At 43.1% G+C, this 26067-nt stretch overlaps 1 non-coding gene across 1 annotated transcript; it reads left to right on the forward strand.

Annotated features, from left to right (window-relative positions):
* The first annotated feature begins 20827 nt into the window (after window positions 1–20827).
* Window positions 20828–20902, forward strand: Trnat-ugu (transfer RNA threonine (anticodon UGU)). The gene has a single exon. It is a non-coding gene; the product is annotated as a tRNA-Thr (tRNA).
* The last annotated feature ends 5165 nt before the right edge of the window (window positions 20903–26067 follow it).

The following is a 26067-nucleotide window of genomic DNA, read 5'->3' on the forward strand; positions in this document are numbered from 1 at the left end:
CAACACGATATCTTACCAGTTTCACAATAATGCTTCTCAGTAACCAATTAGCGATAAGCAATACGAGTATGCAAACACAGTCATGAGAGTAAATGAAAATGGGGAACTAAACTTAACGACTGATAAATAAGAACGAGACTCCAAGGTTAACAATGCTTTATTAAGCCATGGCAACAATACACATTTTCTAGTGTTCTCACACCTAGACATATTAGCAAAATGTTTCTTAATTACTTTCTTGTGTACAACTGCTTTCTTGACTCTTGTTTCAACTATAAGACAAAACCATATGTTGCATTACAAAATTTCTACTGCAGACTTCTGCCATACACAATGTTCTAACAATAAGAAAGTACACAATTACAAATACATTGCCTTAAGAGTTGGCTTTTCCATTTCTTCCACTAACATAGTCTCAATTTTTTTCCTCAAAGCATATTATTACAAAATCCTTTTTAAATAATGCTACCTCTACTAGAAGGCAGGTCAGCTTCCCTCCTTTCCAAACCAAGTACATGGCCAGACTGTACAACACACGCTAACTATTACTCTCTTCAAGAGAAGTACCCTGTCTGAGCAACATCTGTGGTTTCACTAACAGACTTAAAAGAGTACGGTTATATCGTTACTGTAGGGGTTGAGTGCATTTATCAGACTCGCAACTTCATTCAAATTTTTGGGCAAGCTTCTGGAAAATCGCCACTGCAAATAAGACACACCTTTTTCATCATCCCTCCCCTATTAAACAAAAATTTTGCAGTGGTTTCCACTGATGCAACAACAGGAATTATTCAGAAAATTCTCCAAAAGAAACAATGACGAAAGCATTGTAGTAAATGTTTGGTTACAGATACCTGAGGTGGGTGACAATACGAGGTGCGGCTAGAAAAAAACCGGACTGATGCTGGAAAAAACATTTATTTACAATTATTTACAATTTCATGTTATCTCCTTCAATGTACTCTCCTCCTCGGTCTCTACACCGCTCCATACGAATTTTCCACTGTTCATAGCAATGCTGCAGATCATTTTCGGTAAGTCCATACATTACTTCCGTCGCTTTTTCTTTTACTGCTTCAACAGTCTCAAATCTAGTTCCTTTCAAAGCTGACTTGACTTTAGGGAAAAGAAAAAAGTCACAGGGGACCAAATCAGGTGAGTAGGGTGGATGATCTAAGATGGGAATGTTGTGTTTTGCCAAAAACGTCTTCACTGACAACGCACTGTGAGCTGGGGCATTGTCTTGGTGAAGGATCCATGACTTTTTTCTCCACAAAACGTTCCGTTTTCTCCGACCTCGCTCACATAGGGTAGCCAGGACGCTAATGTAGTAATGCTGATTCACTGTTTGTCCCTTTGGTACCCAATCAATGTGCACAATCCCTTTGATGTCAAAAAAAACAATCATCTTCATTATTACAATAATAATAATAATTTATTTATTTTTAGCACTATTAGCAGTTGTTAAAATCACCGAATTTCGATTTTGACATTCGTGCTTTTTTTTGTCGTGGAGAACCAGGAGTTTTCCAATGCATCGATTGGCGTTTAGTTTCGGGATCGTAAGTAAAAAACCACGATTCATCGCAAGTAATAACATTTTGTAAGAAGGTGGGATCACTTTCAATGTTTTCCAGGATGTCAGAACAAATCATTCTTCGGCGTTCCTTCTGTTCAATTGTGAGACACTTTGGAACCATTTTTGAACACACTTTGTTCATGTTGAAACTTTCATGAAGAATCTGCCTAACACTTTCCTTGTCGACTCCTGTTAACTCAGACACTGCTCTGATTGTTAAACGGCGATCTTGTCGAACAAGTTTACCGATTTTTTCAATGTTTGCATCAGTTTTTGCTGACAATGGTCTGCCAGTGCGAGTGTCATCACTGGTGTCTTCGCGGTCATCTTTAAATCGTTTAAACCACTCAAACACTTGTGTTCGCGATAAACAACCATCGCCGTACACGTGTTGTAACATTACAAACGTTTCACTTTCAGATTTTCCTAGTTTGAAACAAAATTTGATGTTAACACGCTGTTCTTTCTGTACACTCAACATTTTCCGACGCACAGACAAAACGTCAACTACTTAAAACAGACGCCACGGGCAGACTGAGTGCAGGAGGCAGATGAAACTCGAGCAGTAGGCGGAGCGAGAGTCACGTGACAGGCCACGCGACTTTCAGCCTTATTGCATTCGTTTTATTGTTTCACCAGTACTAGTCCGGTTTTTTTCTAGCCACACCTCGTATATACAAATATCAGTGGACAGGTATGAAGTGATACAAATCTGGTACATACGTTGAAATACAAGTAACAGTACACAAGTGCAAACAAATGTACAAATCTTCCAGTAATAAGTCATTTTAAATGCTTTCATAATACAGAAGACATGGCATAACAAGATGGTTGTTGTGGTAAATCAGTAATCTAGTTCAGTGAAACACAGTGGCATAAGTGCACGCCAGTTAGTGTTATTTCATTCGTTGTGCTGATTTCTGTTGGTATCACCATTACTGCCGCAACTTATTTGATTCCTGAAACCATGACCTTTGTTTCTGTCTCTGACATTGCCGTGATCTCTCAAACGCTAATTGTTTGAATAATTATGATTACGACTGTTAGAGAACTCATTATCCTGGTCGTAATTGTTGTTCCGATTCGCAGAATACCCATCATCTGATCTGTTTCGTTGTGATTAGAAGTTTTGTCTGTTGCCGTCTCTCTCTTTATTTCCTCACTGTCAACTTCGAGTTCTTGTAGTAAATTTTGAAAAGCCTCGATGTCATCTTTACAGCGCCCTGCCAATATAATGTGTCGCAAGCGTGTCGGTAGTTTAGTCAAACAAATTCTTATTAATTCACTGTATGGATTCGATAAGAAATGATTCTTTCGTATCATGTGCTGAAAACAGTCTGCTGGGTTAGAAAAGTCTGATTGTGCAAAATTCTTTACCATAACATAACTGTTTTTGACTGTGTCTTGTACTGCTTCACACAAGTATGAAGACAAGAATGCGTGATAAAATTCACCTACTGTTCGGGATTCTTGTGACTGAACAAGATTCTGTATAGCCACACATATATTGAAGTTTATGACCAATCGTCGATGAAGGCGGAAGACAATATTTGAATTGTTGGAGCCACTCTCCGGCGTGAATGTCACTGAGATAATTTCGAAAAAGCTTAAAATTTCCGACAGTGAGGAAATATTTCTAATCTAATGAATCAGTCTGTTGAGAGAGCACATTATTTTTCTCGCGGTGTGAGTTATCTGCGTTGCCTTGTCTGCGTAACACACTTCATTCACGTGTCAGTTCACCTACATGTTGCGAATCAGAAATTTCGTCAGAAGTATTAAAACACAAAGTCTGCCCATCTGTCTCATCATGCCCTTGACTGATTTTCCGTTCAACACTTTCTTCAATCTCTTCCGTCACGTTCTTCATATTTCTATCCTGTTCTTTACGGTGTTCTGATAATACCTTCGGAATACTTTGCAAAAAATCATTGTTCCCATCTTTGGCGTTATTACAGGAAGAGGTAAAGACTGGCTCAATTTGGTCAAAAGTTGTGGATGCAAAACCTGAATCTTTAACTACAGAACCTGACTGTTAGGACAAATTACATCCTGCAGACTCAATTTCCAAAGGAGAATCCGCAACTGCACTTTCTTGTTACATGTTTAATACCGAAAAATTACCCTGATCAATCCAGTAGGATATTGACCCATCTGTCTGAGTTAAATCAGTTACATCAGCTGCAGGTCTAGCATTTGACCTAGCTCTGTAGCTTTTGACGTTTTAATGCAGTTATAGTAAAGCAGAAAACAAAAACGACATCTGTCACACACAGAGGATCTACACTGCAAAGATAACTACTAAAATCACTTCCTATCAGTGTTGATGAAAACAGAAAATATTTAAATTATCACTGACAGAATTCATTGAATAAATCCAAATTCAAGCTTCTGAGAATATCACTGTGCAATGAAGTGCCTACACTTCAGTAAAGGATACAAAGAAGTATCTACCATAAAAAATCACTGTATGTCTAACCGTTAAAAACTTCAATATTCAATAAATAAGAAGTATATCATTAGCAACAGCTAAGATCAGTAGCAAAATCACTTATCCTAAGCACAATATAACATACAAATGCATAAAATAGAAAGAATTTCACTTGCACTACGCTCTGTAGTACTTCAAAAAGTCACAGTTGAGAATAAAATACTTTTCACAAAATCGGCGTTTAAAGTTGCAGACAATACATTGCAGTTCTAGTCCTGAACAAGCAAACCTTAACTGTTCTCCAGAAAATTTGTCTTTGTTGTTCACTGGTAATAAATATGCAAAACAAACTGTGCTGCAGTAATGGCACACAGTGTATAATTAACTCAATTGTTGCATCACAAATCTTGAAACTAATTGCTAAGGGAAAACCTATAATTGATAGTTTAATTTGTGGTTGCAGAACAAATCTTTGTGACGGCAGAAATCAGCAGACTACTATGTAATTATGCGTACGCATGGTTGCCTGGTGAAAGTAAGAAAGTAAGATGAGATGAAAAAAGCACTTTGAACTCGTGTTTGTGTCAGGTTGGTACCTGAAAAAAATATATAAAACTTATTTTGATATCGAAACGCGTAAATCTTAGTCCAGAGCATCAGAACTATGTGAAAATTTAATTTTGAACAGAAATACGTGTATCTCACGCTGCGCGATGCCAAATCCAGACTAACCGGTCTGCGAGTGAGCAAGACAAAATGACTCTGATTAAAATGTTTCCCGTGAATAATGCTAATATTTATCTGTAGTCTTGCAAACAATCGCTGTAAACATAAAAATTAACGCATCTGACTTTGTGATAAAACTCCAAAATTCACAAGATAGGACTTCACTGTAAGGTTTTCCTGGTATTAAGCCTCTGAACTGATATGACACTATTTACACAAATACAGTCTGAGAATCACTATGCCTTACAATGGACATGAACTATGGTGGTAATTCTGTTGGCACGGAATGCTCGTCTGCTCTGCAATCTGTTACTATTAGGAATGTTGGTGTCTCTGTCCAAAACCAGATTTCATTTGCCGTACATGCTACGTGAAATGCAAGACGTTATCTTAACAGTTTTTTACAAAAACGCCTCTCAGTAAACAACCAGCGATATGCAATGCGAATATGCAAACACAGTCATGAAAGTAAATGAAAATGGGGAACTAAACTTAATGACTGATAAACAAGAACAAGCCTCGAAGTTTAACAATACTACATTAAGCCATGACAACAATACACCTTTTCTATTGTTCGCACATCTAGACGTATTAGCAAAATTTTTCTTATTTACTTTCTTGTGAACAGTTGCTTTCTTTGACACTTGTTTCAACTATAAGACAAAACCATATGTTGCATTACAAAATTTCTATTGCAGACTTCAGCCATACACCATGTTCTGACAATAAGAAAGTACACAATTACAAACATGTATATATGAAAAATTGGATTTCCTTAAGAGTTAGTTTACCATGCTTCTACTAATGTAGTTTCGTTTTCTTTCCTCTAAACATATGTGTAGAAAATCCTTTTTAAATAATGCTGCCTCCACTAGAAGGCAGGCTGGTTTCCATCCTGTCCAAACTAAATACATAGCCAGACTGTCCAACACACGCCGACTGGACTGCTACTCTTTTCAAAAGAAGTAACCTCTCTGATCAACATCTGTGATCTGAAGAACAGACTTACAAAGAATATAATTATGTCGATACTACAGATCTTGAGTACATTTACAAATTTCGCAACTTCATTCACATTTATGGGCAAACTTCTTGAAAATCGTCATGGCAAATAAAACAGCTCCGTTTCATGGTGAATACTGTGCAGAGGTTGTTGGAAAACTGTGAAATGTTTGGTCAACGCAGTGCACCGACTCTGGTGAGACTGATTGCTGAGGAAACCGGCCTGGTTGTGGAAACTAACACCGAGGCCTACCCGCTATCTCCCCTTTGCTTGTCAGGCCATAGTAAGTAGGTTGGTCGGTCGGGCTTCAAAGTATTGTGACAGAGGTCATGGGATACTTCCTAACATCATGTCGGACCTCCTTTTGCCTGGAATTGTGCAGCAGCTCGACCTAGTACGGACTTAACAAGTCGTCGGAAGTCCCCTGCAGAAATACTGAGCCATTCTGTCTCTGTAGCGGTCCATAACTGCGAAAGGGTTGCCGGTATAGGATTTTGTGCTTGAACTGACTTCCCAATCGGATTCGTGTTGGATGATTTAGGTGACCAAATCATACTCTCGACTTGTCCAGAATTTCTTCAAATCAATTGTGGACAACTGTCGCCAGTGATATGGTGCATTGTCAGCCATAAAAATTCCATTCTTGTTTCGAAACTTGAAGTCCGTGACTGGCTGCAAATGGTCTCCAGGTAGCCGAACATAACCTTGACCCGGGGCATTTCATGCAAACACAGCCCACACCATTATGGAGCCACCCAGCTTGCACAGTGCCTTGTTGAGAACTTGGGTGTATGACGTGGGATCTGCACCACACTCTAACCTACCCCCAGCTCTTACAAAAAGATTGGAACTCATCTGGCCAGGGAGCAACCGTGCGAGGTGCCGGGGCAAGCAGTGTATTTAACACTAAATTCTTCTAGAATCTACATATGTAAATGATGCTCTAAGCCCCCCCTATTCTAACTCCGACTTTTGCTGTTGCACATGGATTAAAAAATATACGTGAACTGACTGTAATCAACCCTGCAAGTGGAGTAGAAAAGAGTTTGGCACCTGCAATAATTTAATTTGATAAATAAGTTAAATAAAGGAAGGTTTCATTAACGTAGTGAGAAATGATGGGTTGCTCTACTGACTAACAGAATGAAAGTTCTGTCCAAAATAACAATATGATTTATTAAGACTAAACACAAAATAATAAACAAAAACACATGAAACATTTATAATACATCAAATTGGCTCAAATCGGATACTCAACCAAACGCTGTGAAGGTGAAGTTGTGCCTAAACTAGATTGTGAGGATTATGACGAAGTGGTATATGGAGCCAATTCCTTGCAACTCAAATCTTAAGAGAAAACACATAGCTAACCGCACATTAATTGCTGCTCCCCATGACAGAACAAAATTAGAAAAAGACGAACAGGCGCGCTCTGCTGAGCTCTGATTATCACCTAGGAAAATCCCTACCTGCCGGTGCTGCGGACATACATTACCAAACTGTCTTCTTAACTGCCAGAACACGATCTGGCGTACCGGAGGCGATGGCTGGTTGCTTCGACGTCCTCGACCGAAAAGCGAGAGCCGACTACCCTAGAGCACCCGTACATGCCGAACACCGAACATTCCCGCCCCCACGACAGTGGCCGTGGTTAACCGTTCCAATCAGCAACTCGAAAACCGGCGCAAAATTCCACTCTATTGCCGGAGCACTACCATTCCACCAATGGAGATTCTTGGCGCCAATTTCTGCGCTGATTTTGCTACGTCAAGGAGCTATGCCCTGAGCAAGCCAATCACAGTTACTATTTTGCAGAAAGCGCGGGAATTTTCCCGCCACAACTGCCTGGGTACACAAGTCATTCCCACGCCTCGCTGGTAGCCCGCCAGAAAGTGTTTCGCTAAGTTTCTGCGAAGTAACGGAACCTCTAGCCCAGCCGCTACTTCAGGCCCCTCCGGGCGTGTCTTTTGACAATGTCGGCGTCTGGAAAGCATTCACTCGACTCCCTCACACCCTTTCAAAATCAGCAGAGCCCGCCTGTCACCGGACCACCCGGGTGACGAGAGACGCTGCGTGGGAATTCCGCGTGTGAAGGAATAGCAACTTTCCACCGCATGCAATTAGAGAGGAGAATCGTAAGATAGAAATATGAGAGGGGGCTCATGCCACCTCTTAACCGATGTGGTCTCGATACCAGGAGAGGCGCTACAGACGATGTCGTGTTGTTCGCGAAGGCATTCACGTCAATCCTCTCCTGGCATAGCCCATAAACATCCAATTTCGCCGCCCTATCCCAATGGACACGTTCGAAGCACGTTCCGCACCTATTTTTGCGGCTATTTCACGCAGTGTCGCTTGTCTGTTAGCACTGCAAACTCTACGGAAACGCCGCTGCTCTCCTTCGTCGAGTGAATGACGTCCGTGGTGAGAGGCAATGCCTGAAATTTGGTGTTTGGCTATGTGGATGAATGAGATACTGAATTCCCTAATGATTTCCGAAATGAAATGTCCCATGCGTCCAGCTCCAACTGTCACCCCGCATTAAAAGTCTGTTCATTTCCCTTTTGTCGCCATAATCACGTCGGAAACCTATTCACATGAATTACACTACTGGCCATTGAAACTGCTACACCAAGAAGAAATGCAGATGATAAATGGGTATTCATTGGACGAATATATTATACTAGAACTGACATGTGATTACATTTTCACGCAATTTGGGTGCATAGATCCTGAGAAATCAGTACCCAGAACAACCACCTTCTGGCCGTAATAACAGCCTTGATACGCCTGGGCATTCAGTCAAACAGAGCATGGATGGTTTGTAAAGGTACAACTGCCCAAGCAGCTTCAACACGATACCACAGTGTAGTAATTGGCGTATTGTGACGAGCCAGTTGCTCGGTCACCATTGACCAGACGTTTTCAGCTGGTGAGAGATCTGGAGAATGTGCTGACCAGGCAGCAGTTGAACATTTTCTGTATCCAGAAAGGCCAGTAGAGAACCTGCAACATGCGGTCGTGCATTATCCTACTGAAATGGGGGTTTCGCAGGGATCGAATAAAGGGTAGAACTACGGGTCGTAACACATCTGAAATGTAACGTCCACTGTTCAAAGTGCCTTCAATGCGAACAAGAGGTGACCGAGACGTGTAACCAATGGAACTCCATACCATCACGCCAGGTGATACGCCAGTATGGCGATGACGAATACACGCTTCCAATGTGCGTTCACCGCGATGTCGCCAAACACGGATGAGACCATCATGATGCTGTAAGCAGAATCTGAATTTATCCGAAAAAATGACGTTTTGCCATTCATTCGTGCACCCAGGTTCGTCGTTGAGTACACCATCGCAGGCGGTCCTGTCTGATGCAGCGTCAAGGGTAACCGCAGCCATGGTCTCCGAGCTGATAGTCCATGCTGCTGCAAACGTCGTCGAACTGTTCGTGCAGGTGTAAACGTCCCCATCTGCTGACTCAAGGATCGAGACGTGGCTGCACGATCCGTTACAGCCATGCGGATAAGTTGCCTGACATCTCGACTGCTAGTGATACGAGGCCGTTGGGATCCAGCACGGCGTTCCGTATTACCCTCCTGAACCCACCGATTCCATATTCTGCTAACGGTCTTTGGATCTCGACCAACGCGAGAAGCAATGTTGCGATAGGATAAACCGCAATCGCGATAGGCTACAATCCGACCTTCATCAAAGTCGGAAACGTGGCCGTACGCATTTCTCCTCCTTACACGTGGCATCGCAACAACGTTTCACCAGGCAACGCCGGTCAACTACTGTTTGTGTATGAGAAATCGGTTGGAAATTTTCCTCATGTCAGCACGTTGTAGGTGTCGCCGCCTTGTGTGATTGCTCTGAAAAGCTAATCATTTGCATATCACAGCATCTTCCTCTTGTCGGTTAAATTTGGCGCCTGTAGCACGTCATCTTCGTGGTGTAGCTATTTTAATGGCCAGTAGTGTACCTGATTACAAATGGCATCTCCGCCAGTGCACTGCCCTTTTATACCTTATGTACGCGATACCAGCGCCATCTTTATATGTACATATCGCTATCCCATGACTTTTGTCAAATCAGAGTATAGTCGTGTTCTCGAGCCTCCGTAATCTGTATGCATCATACGACGTGTATATCTCTGAACAACTTAAGGAGTTGTGAAATAAGTAACACCGAGCGGGGTGGCGCAGTGGTTAGACACTGGACTCGTATTCGGGAGGACGACGGTTCAATCCCGCGTCCGGCCATCCTGATTTAGGTTTTCCGTGATTTCCCTAAATCACTCCAGGCAAATGCCGGGATGGTTCCTCTGAAAGAGCACAGCCGACTTCCTTCCCAATCCTTCCCTAATCCGATGAGACCGATGACCACGCTGTCTGGTCTCCTTCCCCAAACCAACCAACCAACCAACCAAATAAGTAACGTTTGTTCACAACAATAATTTTAAGATGTCTGGGAAGAAAATTTGGTCGATTTATCAGTGAACAAAAATGATTTATTATTTGCAAGTGGATATTGTGTCAGTAACAATTGCTTAGTCAATACTTAGATTAAATCAATTACGTCTTGACAACAGTCGTAGAAAAAAGTTTCAATCTTCAGTCACGTGATATTTTTCGAAACAATGAGGTATAACGCGCGTTCCAAAAGTAAGCTCCGTCATTGTGTTTCACACAGAAAACTTGTTACCATGAAAGAAAAAAAAATTACATGGCATATGAAGCATATACTGTTGACTATTTTCGACACAGTCACACCGACGTAGATATATTTGTCGTAGCCTGCAATCGGTTTGAAGAAACGACTCTGGTAAAACTCGGTGCCCTGCGATCCAAGATGTTGTCGCACAGCTTGCTGCACCTCAGCACTGGTTTGCATGTGAAGTCCCGACAGTGCGGCTGTCAATGCATGGAACAGGCGAAATTCTGATGGGGCAAGATAAGTGTTGTAGGTCGAGTGATCCAATCTCACCCATCCGAAGCGGCGAACCTGATAACGTGTGAGCATTGCTGTGTGTACTTTTGTGTCGTCGTCCAAGAGCACAACGCCTTCACTCAAGAGACATGGTCTCTTTCGCCGAACGCAGTAGCGTGACACATTGATGGTCCCTTACTGGAGGAAATCAAGGAGAGTCACACTTTTCACTTTCCGGAGCACTGTGGCCATAATCTTTCCTGTGAAGGGCGACACTTCGAATTTTTTCCTCACTAATGAAATGGGATGCTTCCACGTCATTGGTGTGGCCTTGGATTCTGTGGTAAAGTGTTGCACACATGTCTCAACGCCTGTGATGATCCACGAGTCCGATTCTTGTTGTTGTGGTTTGTCCCAAATAACAGTCCACGAGCAAGATTTGTCTTGGTTAGGTGTAGTCCAACGGAGTACCACGAGACAGCCTCGTGTTTATTTTTTATGGTCCAGGTTACTTACCACTCGTCTCGCTCATGGCTTTAGCCCAAGGGATTAAAGCCTCGGGACGTCTTCGTGTTAGTCATGCTGCAGAAAACATCGCCTTCGTGATGGAATATGTTGCTGTAATTTCGGTGAAATCTATTCGCATTATTAATTTGTGATTTAAGTGAAGTGAAATAGGTGCTAGAAACGAAATGGTAACACTCGCTATAGTTCAGTGTCAAAGTATTAACTCGAAACCACTTTTCACACGCTTTGAAGTTAGAATGAGTCTGTCTCTCCTACACAGTACTGACGAATATAGTACCTGTAGCTTCCTTTGTCAGGTGCAGTGCAGGCGAGGACGTCGTGCGAAGATAATCGACTGCATATTCTTCACGTCTCTGGTAAATTGGATCGACCGAAGTACGATAGCAGCACACTTGAAATAAAATGGTATAGTATTTGCAATACCCGATAATCCACTGAAAAGTCTTGCATCCGCAGCAACGATATAACATAGAGACGACTTGCATTTGAAGAAGTACTATTTACTATCTCGCAGACAGTTGTAGCAAAGTTATCACAAATACTCAATGTCTTGCAAAATTTTTTAACTGATCGTGTGGTTTTTGGCATAAATGTATCATGAATGGGCTCATTGCGCGATTGTAGCTATCGTGCAAACTGGGGCAGCCACCTACCACTCATGTCTAAAGACAACGTCCAATTCGACGGCGCGTGAACGCCAACCAGTGCCTGACAGCAGAATGGTGTACTGATCAAATTAACTTATGGGCAGCAATACACTTGTCCACCATGATAGTTCAACCAGCCGAACATCGTACGGTGCTCCGAAACAGAACGTAAACACAATGGTGTCTCGACAGAAAGTACTGAAACTGGAGAGCTATTAACTGGCTTTGGTAAATTTTATCCTGTGGTTAACGAATGACAACGTTAAAAGCTATTATTTTAGACGATAATTTATTTCAACGACTATGGTGCTTCAGTGACCATCGTCTGGCACATGAAATCTAACGTACCAGCCTATAGGTAAGAAATATTTGTATGAACTCGTAGTTGATAGGATAGAATGCAGGAACACAAACAGTAGACAAAGTGTACGACAGCAGTGTACAGATTGTATAATTTACTTTAGATGGTGCTATACTTGTAATGTCAGACGTACTCTGTGACATGTAACGAGTGCAGCACCAGCTTAAAGAAAGTTGTCAGTGTCGCTCGTGCACAGTTACTCGCACAGCAACACAGCGCTATCAGTATGTATTAACTGTAAATCCATTCAGGTGATCAATCACTGACTGACGTCACGTAGCATAAGGAGCAGTACAACTTGCAGCGCGAGGCTGAAGGAGAAATACCACAAGAGCTATCAAGACTAACCACGTATCGACTAAAGTCTGGAACGCCCGCGCCACTGACACTAAAGCTTATTAATGAAGTCTGATAGTGGCACATAAGAAAAACTCTGACTACAGATGAGAATGTCGTCTGGAGAGACAGCTTTCATACAGCGATCTACTTGGAAGTATCAAATGCCACGAAACTAATAAACATTTCTTGCATGGTCGAATAGTACACTGTTCCACAAGGATTTAAGACTGACTTAGAGCAGTGATTGTGCAGAAAAGACAGACAATGCCTTACATTACTCAGACATGAAGACAGAGTCTTACTTTTATGGAGATGCTATTGCAGTACCAGCTAATGATTAGAGAACGTCATTGTCCAGGTTACGTAAAGACTTGTACGTATTGTAAAATTGCTTTGTTCTTTCTGTGACTAGTATCGCTGTATGTCTTTACAATATTTTCATGCAATACTGCTGTCAAGATAAATTATGATAATTACGATGATGTGTTCTACTCATAAGGCAGGTCCATGAACATTTTCCAGTTCTCCCACTTTTCCACTACCCTTTTTGTAGCTGCGTATTGTAAGCAAACTCTACACGTGAGCCTCTCCCAAAAGTCAGACAGGTGTGGTTTAAATGAACTGTTTGCTTTGTTCTGATGTACAGAAAGAGGGCCACCGTCAAGTCACAAACACATGAGTACACTTGAGCAAAGCGCAGGCATTCTCGATGCAAACAAGCAGCGTTTATTCTTGGGTTTGGTTTCTTCGAAATCCGGGAATGCAGGCGAAATTCTTGCAGACAATCCTGGTTGAGTGAACGGTGCAATAGAGCCAGCAGCCAACGGTGGGAAGTCCCAGAAAAGGGAACACCTGAGAGAAACACGTGTAAATAGGCTGTTTGGGTTTTTATGTTGGTAACGCCACGTAGCGCTCTGTATGAAAATAACTGACTGCACTGTGTGCAGTCTGTGGCTGGTTGGACTCATTGTTGGAATATTCTGATGTGTAGTGTTGGACAGTTGGATGTGAACAGCGTTAGCGTTGGGCAGTTGGAGGTGAGCCGCCAGCAGTGGTGGATGTGGAGAGAGAGAGATGCCAGAGTTTTGAGAGATTACTATAAGCCAGGGCTTAACAACTGGCCGGTTTTGAGCGCGAGTACTCGCGTCTGCTCAGGCACGTGCTCGCGAGCAGGTGCTAGGTCGCGGAGTAGCGAGGGAGGGGAGGGAGGGGAAATGCGTGCGCACGTTTGAATGTGATGTCGCGTTCTTAGCAGATTTAACTAGCCATCTGAATGCTTTGAACATTTTACTACAAGGTAAAATCTGCTAATTACTCATTTCATAGATCGAATACGAGCTTTTAAAATGAAATTGACACTTTGGGTGAGTCAGCTGGAAACAGGAAACCTAGCTCATTTTCCTAAATTATCATCCATGCAAGATGTTCACAATGACTGTGAACGTCATTCACATAGTTTAGTTGATCAGCGCTTTCAAGATCTGACAGCACTAGACAGTGATTTTGATCTGTTCTCTCCATATTCAGCGAATATTTAAGAGATTCGTCCTGAGCTGCAGCAAGAAATTATTGACCTGCAGTTGTGACAGAGAATACAGAGACAAATTTCAGAACGAGAAAAACATTTTGGAATTCTACAGACACTTCCCTCAGGATAGATTTCCTCGTTTGCACAAACTGGCGGCTACAATAATATCAATGTTCGGTTCCACGTATGTTTGTGAACAACTGTTCTCTACAATGAAATGTAACAAGACGCCCCTGAGAAACGCATTGTCTGATCGAAATTTAAACTGCACGCTGTGCCTAAAATGCACAAGAACAATTACTCCGAACATAGACGCAATTGTAAAGGGCAAAAAGTACAAGATAACCGAGAATCCCACACTTCAGTGACACCTTTTACTGTGTAACAGTTCACACATTAATGCGAATGTAGAGGCATACACTAAGCTAATAAAATTATGTGGCACGTGTACATTCTCCTTTATTTGTTTCATTTGTCGCAGTAATAATTCGTGAGTGATATCCCTGCAGGTGGCCGCGGATTTACATTGACTGGCGGCAGCTGTTGTGTGCCCCACGTGACTTTCCCCACTCTCCGCTCTGGTCCGGTAGTGGGGGTAGCGTGCTCGCGCTGCTCCGTGCTCGCGCCTTGCTGCTCACAGCTTGCTCTGCGAGCACGTATGTTGTGAAGCCCTGCTATAAGCGGACGACCTGGACGTGTGTCCGCCAGAAAAAGGAAATTTGTAAAGATGGATGTCATGAATTGATAGATATATATATGATGACTTTGGAACATTATTAAGGTAAATACATTGTTTGTTCTCTACCAAAATCTTTCATCTGCTAACTATATGCCTATCAGTAGTTAGTGCCTTCAATAGTTAGAATCTTTTATTCAGCTGGCAGTATTGGCGCTCACTGTATTGCAGTAGTTCGAGTAACGAAGATTTTTGTGAGGTAAGTGATTCATGAAAGGTATGGGTTATTGTTGGTCAGGGCCATTCGTTTGTAGGGATTATTGAAAGTCAGATTGCGTTGCGCTAAAAATATTGTTAGTGATGATCAGGATAAGTAAAGAGAGAAAGAACTTGCCCCCCCCCCCCCTTCTAACAGCCGTGTACCGCAAGTCTCTAGAGGAACGGAGGGTTCCAAATGATTGGAAAAGAGCACAGGTAGTCCCAGTTTTCAAGAAGGGTCGTCGAGAAGATGCTCAAAACTATAGACCTATATCTCTGACGTCGATCTGTTGTAGAATTTTAGAACATGTTTTTTGCTCGAGTATCATATCGTTTTTGGAAACCCAGAATCTGCTATGTAGGAATCAACATGGATTCCGGAAACAGCGATCGTGTGAGACCCAACTCGCGTTATTTGTTCATGAGACCCAGAAAATATTAGATACAGGCTCCCAGGTAGATGCTATTTTTCTTGACTTCCGGAAGGCGTTCGATACAGTTCCGCACTGTCGCCTGATAAACAAAGTAAGAGCCTACGGAATATCAGACCAGCTATGTGGCTGGATTGAAGAGTTTTTAGCAAACAGAACACAGCATGTTGTTATGAATGGAGAGACGTCTACAGACGTTAAAGTAACCTCTGGCGTGCCACAGGGGAGTGTTATGGGACCATTGCTTTTCACGATATATATAAATGACCTAGTAGATAGTGTCGGAAGTTCCATGCGGCTTTTCGCGGATGATGCTGTAGTATACAGAGAAGTTGCAGCATTAGAAAATTGTAGCGAAATGCAGGAAGATCTGCTGCGGATAGGCACTTGGTGCAGGGAGTGGCAACTGTCCCTTAACATAGACAAATGTAATGTATTGCGAATACATAGAAAGAAGGATCCTTTATTGTATGATTATATGATAGCGGAACAAACACTGGTAGCAGTTACTTCTGTAAAATATCTGGGAGTATGCGTGCGGAACGATTTGAAGTGGAATGATCATATAAAATTAATTGTTGGTAAGGCGGGTACCAGGTTGAGATTCATTGGGAGAGTGCTTAGAAAATGTAGTCCATCAACAAAGGAGGTAGCTTACAAAACACTCGTTCGACCTATACTTGAGTATTGCTCATCAGTGTGGGATCCGTACCAGATCGGGTTGACGGAGGAGATAGAGAAGATCCAAAGAAGAGCGGCGCGTTTCGTCACAGGGTTATTTGGTAACCGTTATAGCGTTACGGAGATGTTTAATAAACTCAAGTGGCAGACTCTGCAAGAGAGGCGCTCTGCATCGCGGTGTAGCTTGCTGTCCAGGTTTCGAGAGGGTGCGTTTCTGGATGAGGTATCGAATATATTGCTTCCCCCTACTTATACCTCCCGAGGAGATCACGAATGTAAAATTAGAGAGATTAGAGCGCGCACGGAGGCTTTCAGACAGTCGTTCTTCCCGCGAACCATACGTGACTGGAACAGGAAAGGGAGGTAATGACAGTGGCACGTAAAGTGCCCTCCGCCACACACCGTGGGGTGGCTTGCGGAGTATAAATGTAGATGTAGATGTAGGTAGAACTGTCTGAGTACGTTGAGTTTTGCTCAGCTGTTTGAAAATCATATAACGTAAGAAGTTTACCAGCACAGTCATTCATAATTTTTCTAAGGGGACGTTCCTTGGTTACACGCCAGCGCCTGAAAGATCTTAATTTTTCAGCAGTTACAAACACTAGGAGGCGTGGCTACATAGTCACTGGGTAAGATAGAAAACTGAGCGTACTAGTGACAAAGACGATACAATGGAGGACAGAGTGGGAGGCACCCATAACGAAATTCCCAAGCAGGAACAGCCGGCGATGAGTCAGAGGGTAGGACAGTCATTATAACAACTTATTTACTACCGGTTTTGGTGTAATACCATCGCCTGATACGAAAAATTGGTCAATACAAATCACATACCACTTACGTAGAGTGATGCTGAAAAGAGACTGAAGGAAAAAAGTCATAGATCAGTCAGTGAAATGAAGAAATCAGTCATTAGTCAGATAGGAATGAGAGGAAAGAGACAATGAGTTTCATATACGGTTTGGAGGATATTTACATCCGTTGCTAGAATTTTTCATGATGAATGAATCCGCTTCAGTTGTACTTGACTAATTCTTTATTTGGGTAAATCGTACACACGACACTGGTCTCAAGATGTAAACCCCTTCCCCAGGCGCTACAAAAAACGGACATTACAAGGGCCCATAAAATTGTGAACATCTGGTTATACCATGATTGCGTACGAGCAAGTCGTACCAGTCACGTAAAAAATCCAACATGTTTATCAAGTAGCGTGGGAGATCCGGTGCGAGTGAGCATGGAAACATTCTCTGAGTCAACCAGTACCACACTGGCTAAAAGGGGCCTAAACGATAAAAACATGAATGTTACAACAAATAATCACACCTTGCCAGACTAATCTAACCTATGAACCAACTGTGAACTTGACTTGTGGCGTGGGATTAAGAAATTAAAATGAAGGCTCACCACATAAGTGCCCATCCCGCCGCATGCCTCACCAGCACGGGATCGCACACGCTACTTGATAAATTTGCTGGATTTTTTACGTGATTGGTATGACTTTCTCATACGCAACCAAGGTAGAATTTGATTTTCACTTTTTTATGGGCCCTTTTAATGTTACTTAATTGAATGAAAAATCCCTCTTAGTTTTCCATGTTTGCTGTAGCGCCTGAAGACGGGACTTACATCCTGAAACGCGGGTCGTGTGTTCGATTTTATCCTATTGAAAGATTAGTAAAGTATAACTAGAACAGATTTATTCATCATGAAAAAACAATCAATTTGCCTTCTAGGGACATGTTAACCTATTTTCAGCTCAGTTTTCGGACTTTTCTGACTCACTCATTTTCTGTTCCCTGCGATATGATGCTCTAATCTTTAACATCCGACTGCACTTCCTTGTCGGATAGCAGTTGGCAAACATTGCACTGATTCAGTCCCTGCGAGGTTCTCACTGCATATAACTGTCGCCGAACATTAGATACTGAAAGACTGCACAAGAGAAGACAAAATAAGAAATTAAGAACTAAGAGAATGCTGGAGGTAATAGAATGCAGGCAGGATTGGGAAGAGCATGTATTGCGTACGTCGCCTCAGAGCATTCCTCGACAAGTGATGGAATACAATGCTATTGGAAGAAGGAGTGTGGGAAGTCCGAAGGAGAGATAGTGACGCCCCTAAGGCCTAATCCTGGGTTGGCAGAAGAAGAAGGACACCGAACGAAAGCACAGTAGCACCACATCAGCTGCTGGGTTTGCGCTCCACCTGAAGACAGTAAGTCAGCCAGTACGGAAGAAGCAACAGGTTAAGCTATCGAGGGTATCGCCTCAAAGTCGCTGAACAAGGAACATGAAAGTTATAGTGGTAGACAAGTCGCACCGGCATCGCATCGGCTGCATACACATGCATGTAAAACTGTCTAGTGATGGGATGAAATAGTTCATCTCCTTCCCCCCCCCTCCACTTTCCCAAATACTGAGTTGTGTCTACGCTCAGTCAAACTGGCCCTGACACTGTTTCTGCATTGTTCATCCAATAATTAACGTAAATGTTCCCACGTACTAATCCTTCAGTATGACGTAATTTCTATTTGTCAATTCGAAATCACTTCGTTTTGGTGCCCCCCAGGAGGCCATTTGAACAACAGTCCCAAGTATGAATTTACCACAATGTAAAGCATTTATGCTGATCAGGTCAATTACGAAGGTTGCCCAGAAAGTAAAGTACCGCATTTTTTTTTCTTCAAAACACATAAGAATTATTGTTGTTGTGGTCTTCAGTACAGAGACTGGTTTGATGCAGCTCTCCATGCTACTCTATCCTGTGCAAGCTTCTTCACCTCCCAGTACCTACTGCAACCAACATCCTTTTGAATCTGCTTAATGTATTCATCTCTTGGTTTCCCTCTACGATTTTTATCCTCCACGTTGCCCTCCAATGCTAAATTTGTGATCCCTTGATGCCTCAGAATATGCCCTACCAACCGATCCCTTCTTCTAGTCAAGTTGTGCCACAAACTCCGCTTCTCCCCAATCCTATTCAATACCTCCTCAATAGTTATGTGATCTACCCATCTAATCTTCAGCATTCTTCTGTAGCACCACATTTCGAAAGCTTCTATTCTCTTCTTGTCCAAACTATTTATCGTCCAAGTTTCACTTCCATACATGGCTACACTCCATACAAATACTTTCAGAAACGACTTCCTGAGACTTAAATCTATACTCGATATTAACAAATTTTTCTTCTTCAGAAACGCTTTCGTTGCCATTGCAAGTCCACATTTTATATCCTCTCTACTACGACTATCATCAGTTATTTTGCTCCCCACATAGCTAAACTCCTTTACTACTTTAAGCGTTTCATTTCCTAACCTAATTCCCTCAGCATCACCCGACTTAATTCGACTACATTCCATTATCCTCGTTTTGCTTTTGTTGATGTTCATCTTATATCCTCCCTTCAAGACACTGTCCATTCCGTTCAACTGCTCTTCCAAGTCCTTTGCTGTCTCTGACAGAGTTACAATGTCATCGGCGAACCTCAAAGTTACACACACGAAAGAATGGTGTTTTATCTACACACCCTATTTTTCCACCCAATATCCAACCCTTTCTATGGCCCTCCTCCAGCGTGAAACAAGGGCTTTTATTCTCTGTCGGTACCAATCCTTGTTCTGGTGGCGGAGCCAATGCTTCACTGTGTGAATCACCTCCCATCGTCCTCAAAATGTCTTCCACGAATGGCATCCCAAACAAGTGGAAGTCCGAGGGGGCTAGATCAGGGCTGACAGGTGCGACAGCCGTGGATGGTCTCCCCGACCGTTGCAAATCGTGGAGTTCCGCCGAACCGCCTTCTGATGACCTTACCCTCCGAGCCCAGCGACTAACTGTAGTTCGGTCCACAGCAGGTGTACCACAGAGTTTGCACAAGCGTTTGTGAATATTTCTCGTAGTTTCTTTGTCTGTAGTGAGAAATTCAGTGACGGCACGTTCCTTGTAACGTATATCACCTACAAACGCCATTTTGTAACTGCCCTGCAGCTACGCTATTAAGTGACGGAAACTGGGCGCGCTCACTCAAGGGACTTCAAATAATGCATACGTAACGTTTCGCATTCGTAGCATTGTTTTCGGCTGAGAAAAAAAAATGGCATGCATTACTTTCTGGGCAAAAGCCTGTAACTGGTATCTTCTTTTCCTATATATGACGGTAGTATCTGTTCCCGAAAGAACAGCTTTGCTCGAAATGAAATGGTAATTAAATAGACACCCTAGCTGCAAGCAGGCGTTGATACACTTCATTGGGGATATGTTGAAAATGTGTGCCGGCGGTGGCTCAGATGGATAGAGCGTCTGCCATGTAAGCAGGAGATCCCGGGTTCGAGTCCCGGTCGGGACACACATTTTCAACATATCCCCAATGAAGTGTATCAACGCCTGCTTGCAGCTAGGGTGTCTATTTCATTATCATTTCATTTCGAGCAAAGCTGCATGGTCATCGACGGTAACTGTTCTTTCGGGAACAGATACTACCGTCATATATAGTTAAAAATATGGGTTCCCGGCCTTTGACCTTCTTGTGCGAACGCACACGCTATGCCCGAACTCGTACGGGACTTGGTAGATTAATCTGCCACGAGTAATGAGTATGATGGACAAACATCTATTAGGCGCACTACGAATGTAGTGTTGTGGACATGTTGGGAATGTGGATCTCACGGGGAGCGTGCAAGGGATAAGTCCCTGCAGACGCACTATCCTCTGTGCCCGCGGTGGCTCAGATGGATAGAGCGTCTGCCATGTAAGCAGGAGATCCCGGGTTCGAGTCCCGGTCGGGGCACACATTTTCAACATATCCCCAATGAAGTGTATCAACGCCTGCTTGCAGCTAGAGTGTCTATTTAATTATCATTTCATCTTCTTTTCCCTAGTCCTCTTTCGAGTCATCATGCTTTCTACTGCATCCTTTATTATGCATTATCTTCTTATTTTATTTTCCTCCTCTTGATAGTTTCCATTACTTGACATTTCTCATGCACCCTGTAAACGCAACGTCATTCTTTATTTTATATTTCAAATACACACTTTCCGTTACTCACCAAACGTGCGTCCCATGGACCTCTAAGCGTTTCCCCTCTCTCCGATGCAGTATCCTTGTTTCCCACAACATACAGGGCAACACTCCATCAAAACCCTTCACTAATATTTTCATTAATTGTTTATTTAACGGGCCACAGAAAATATATTCCTCGTTCCATAAAACATTTCTTTTGCAATAGCTACCCTTGCTAAATAATAATTTGTGGGATGATACGCTAGCTCTACATTGCCAACTTTGACAGAGAGGAATTTTATTGCGCGTAGTTAAATTTAAATAACGCCAGGAAAACATGGGGCTGACAAGCCCAACTCCTTAATGAATTCAGAGTATCAGTTAACTACAGTCTAACGTCAACAAAATATGACCTCACGGCAAGAAAATGTAGTAATCTTCATCATTCATCGGCCTTCAGATGGTTCAGTAATTTCATATGGAAGAGATGTTAATAGCAGACGTCTTGTAACTTACACACCGGTACACAACCGCATCGGTCCACACCTGTGTTTAAATACGAGGCCAGTAGCAGCCATTTCTCATATAGCAGTATAGTCCTGATTATTAAGCGCCATACTACTGTCCCCAATCACAGTTAAAAACACGTCGTGTCCGTAACACGTTAGCATGCAACTGCGCTTCGTTCCAATAATGTGGAATTCATTAAAGTCGCAGTAATTTGTTACTACAGCTACATGCTTAATCACAGCATCTGATTCTCGGAAGTCACGAGTTCGATTTGAGGACGTTGGCCTCTCAGATGATGAGCTTTAACTATTTACTCAAAACCACGACGAAGTTTCAGTAGGAACAAAGAGTATGAGAGGTAAGGATCGCACAGACACATCTCTCAAAGTCCCAGGAAATATGAAGTTACCGATATCTCGACATGACGGATGCAATTCTTCCAAGAAGTGGACACAGCTGGACGAATTTTGTGAAATGTGACAGTTAATATGATCCACTGAACTCGTCGCTTGCTTGTTTTGGAAACACAATTGAAACTGTTAGAAATCAGTCGACTGTTTATCAACCAATAAGTCATATGCGCTTTTTCTAGATGTTTCTAAACTCCCGATTGCACATGTACGAGGGGCGTTTGAAAAGTCGGTGCAAAAATAAAAACTACTTACGTGTTTGGTGTAAACCTTTTATATTTTTCGACATAGTCTCGTTTTAGACTTATACATTTCGTCCAATACTGTTCTAATTTGTTGATCCCTTCCGAATAATAGGAATTGCCCAAGTCTGCAAAATAGCTATTAGTTGCTGCAATCACCTTCTCGATTGAATAAAATCTTTGTCGCGCCAGCCATGTCTTCAAATTGGGGAACAAATAGTAGTTCGTGGGAGCCAAATCTGGAAAATAGGGGGGTGGGGGATGTGAAACGAGTTGGAATCCTATTTCCATTAATATTGCGACCACAACTGCGGAGGTGTGTGCTGGTGCATTGTCGTGATGGAAAAGGACTTCTTTGCGGTCCAATCGCCGGCGTTTTTCTTGCAGCTCGGTTTTCAAACGGTACAATAACGATGAATAATATGCACCTGTAATAATTTTGCTCCTTTCCAGATAGTCGATGAGGATTATCCCTTACGAATCCCAAAAGACAGTCGCCATAACCTTACAGGCCGAAGGAATGGTCTTCGCATTTTTTGGTGCAGATTCTCCCTTGGTAACCCACTGTTTAGATTGTTGTTTGGTCTCAGGAGCAGAGCAATGTATCCATGTTTCATTCACAGTGACGAAGTGACACTTAAAGTCCTGCGGATTCTTCTTCAACTGCTGCAAACCATCCTTGCAACACTTCACATGATTCCGTTTTTGGTCAAGCGTGAGCAATCGCGGAACCCATCTTGCGGACAGCTTTCTCATGTCCAAATGATTGACATGTCTGGGGAGTTCGGTAGCCAGCGGAAGTGTTTAAATTCAGAAGATTGTTCCTGGAGCCAATCTGTAGAAAGTATGGACGTATGGGGTGTCGCATTGTCCTGCTGGAATTGCCCAAGTCCGCCAGAATACACAATGGACGTGGATGGATGCAGGTGATCAGACAGGATGCTTACGCACGTCTCTCCTGTCAGAGTCGTACCTAGACGTATCAGGTGTCTCATATCACTCCAACTGCACACACCCCACACCATTACAGATCCTCCACCATCTTCAACATCCCGAACATGTCGATAACGGTGGTTATAATCTCTTCGCTGCAGCCTCTATCTGTCAAAGTCTTGGTTTTTTCGAAAATCGACATTCTAAATAACTAACCGTAGGTCAACGAAATTAACTTGAAATAAAATTACACTACACTGTCTTATGTAAATCAAAAATGATTCGAAACGTTCTCTCGACACTGTCCTACATCAAACTGGGCCCTGAAGCTGAAAGTGGTTTGGCTTACCCAGCCCAAATCTGTAAGTATACGTCCAACAATAAAAACCAGTTTACTTATTGTTGAGATGATAATTCTAGTTAAGTTATTGATCTGAAATCGGTTACAGATCAGAAAGGACGCACCATGGCGTACATAATAAAGTGCAAAAACAGACAGCTTATTCAGGAGAATAATAGGTGTAACATTATAGTTTACAGTTTAACAATTCTGAGTTGTTAGATCTTAATTAAACACATAATTAGTTCTTTAAATCCCCTGCTAACATTTATGCCAAACACATGATAGGACATTTTCTTGTGTGTAGAAAAATTTTCGCTACCAGTCACAACGATAGGTTATTCATTTGTCGCAAACCAGTTTCGGGATTGCGCCCACCTTCAGGTGTTTATACATTCACGTACATGTTTATATGCTGGAGATCACTGTATAAATACAAAAAAATTATTTGCTGATGACTAAACAGATATAAGTAGGACAATTGTAAGTGGCAAGGCAGCATTTGTCGATAATACACTCCTGGAAGTTGAAATAAGAACACCGTGAATTCATTGTCCCAGGAAGGGGAAACTTTATTGACACATTCCTGGGGTCAGATACATCACATGATCACACTGACAGAACCACAGGCACATAGACACAGGCAACAGAGCATGCACAATGTCGGCACTAGTACAGTGTATATCCACCTTTCGCATCAATGCAGGCTGCTATTCTCCCATGGAGACGATCGTAGAGATGCTGGATGTAGTCCTGTGGAACGGCTTGCCATGCCATTTCCACCTGGCGCCTCAGTTGGACCAGCGTTCGTGCTGGACGTGCAGACCGCGTGAGACGACGCTTCATCCAGTCCCAAACATGCTCAATGGGGGACAGATCCGGAGATCTTGCTGGCCAGGGTAGTTGACTTACACCTTCTAGAGCACGTTGGGTGGCACGGGATACATGAGGACGTGCACTGTCCTGTTGGAACAGCAAGTTCCCTTGCCGGTCTAGGAATGGTAGAACGATGGGTTCGATGTCGGTTTGGATGTACCGTGCACTATTCAGTGTCCCCTCGACGATCACCAGTGGCGTACGGCCAGTGTAGGAGATCGCTCCCCACACGATGCCGGGTGTTGGCCCTGTGTGCCTCGATCGTATGCAGTCCTGATTGTGGCGCTCACCTGCACGGCGCCAAACACGCATACGACCATCATTGGCACCAAGGCAGAAGCGACTCTCATCGCTGAAGACGACACGTCTCCATTCGTCCCTCCATTCACGCCTGTCGCGACACCACTGGAGGCGGGCTGCACGATGTTGGGGCGTGAGCGGAAGACGGCCTAACGGTGTGCGGGACCGTAGCCCAGCTTCATGGAGACGGTTGCGAATGGTCCTCGCCGATACCCCAGGAGCAACAGTGTCCCTAATTTGCTGGGAAGTGGCGGTGCGGTCCCCTACGGCACTGCGTAGGATCCTACGGTCTTGGCGTGCATCCGTGCGTCGCTGCGGTCCGGTCCCAGGTCGACGGGCACGTGCACCTTCCGCCGACCACTGGCGACAACATCGATGTACTGTGGAGACCTCACGCCCCACGTGTTGAGCAATTCGGCGGTACGTCCACCCGGCCTCCCGCATGCCCACTATACTCCCTCGCTCAAAGTCCGTCAACTGCACATACGGTTCACGTCGACGCTGTCGCGGCATGCTACCAGTGTTAAAGACTGCGATGGAGCTCCGTATGCCACGGCAAACTGGCTGACACTGACGGCGGCGGTGCACAAATGCTGCGCAGCTAGCGCCATTCGACGGCCAACACCGCGGTTCCTGGTGTGTCCGCTGTGCCGTGCGTGTGATCATTGCTTGTACAGCCCTCTCGCAGTGTCCGGAGCAAGTATGGTGGGTCTGACACACCGGTGTCAATGTGTTCTTTTTTCCATTTCCAGGAGTGTATATCTGTACTTACATAAAGATGTAGCATCATTATTATAATTACGCTGTGGTCACAATTTTTCCACTTAGTTACACACTTACTATCATTTTCACGTCCATATTTCGGTTTTATAAAGTTTAGGTGCATATTCCACTATTACAATGTGCACTCGTGAAATACGCAGCTAAACTGTATAGAACTGAAATATGGACGTGAAAATGATAAAAAGTGTGTAACTAAGTGGAAAAACTGTCACCACAGCGTAACTATAACAATGACGGTTCATGTTTATGTAAGTACAGGTGATACATTTTCGACAAATGGTGCCTTGCCACTTACAATTGTCCCACTTGTATCTGTTTAGTCATCAGCAAATAATTTTTTTGTATTTATGCAGTGATCTCCAGCATACAAACATGTACATGAATGTATAAACACCTGAAGGTGAGCGCAAGCCCGAAACCGGTCGTGTGACAATTGAATAACCTTTCATTGTGACTGGTAGCGGAAATTTTTTTACACCCTATAAAGGAACCGTCTCGGAGTTCAACAGCATCCACTAGGGATAAAATTCATTTTCTTGAGTGCTTTTCTGAAATTTC

This window comes from Schistocerca nitens, chromosome 4 (assembly GCF_023898315.1).
Source record: "Schistocerca nitens isolate TAMUIC-IGC-003100 chromosome 4, iqSchNite1.1, whole genome shotgun sequence".
Classification (NCBI taxonomy): Eukaryota; Metazoa; Arthropoda; class Insecta; order Orthoptera; family Acrididae; genus Schistocerca; species Schistocerca nitens.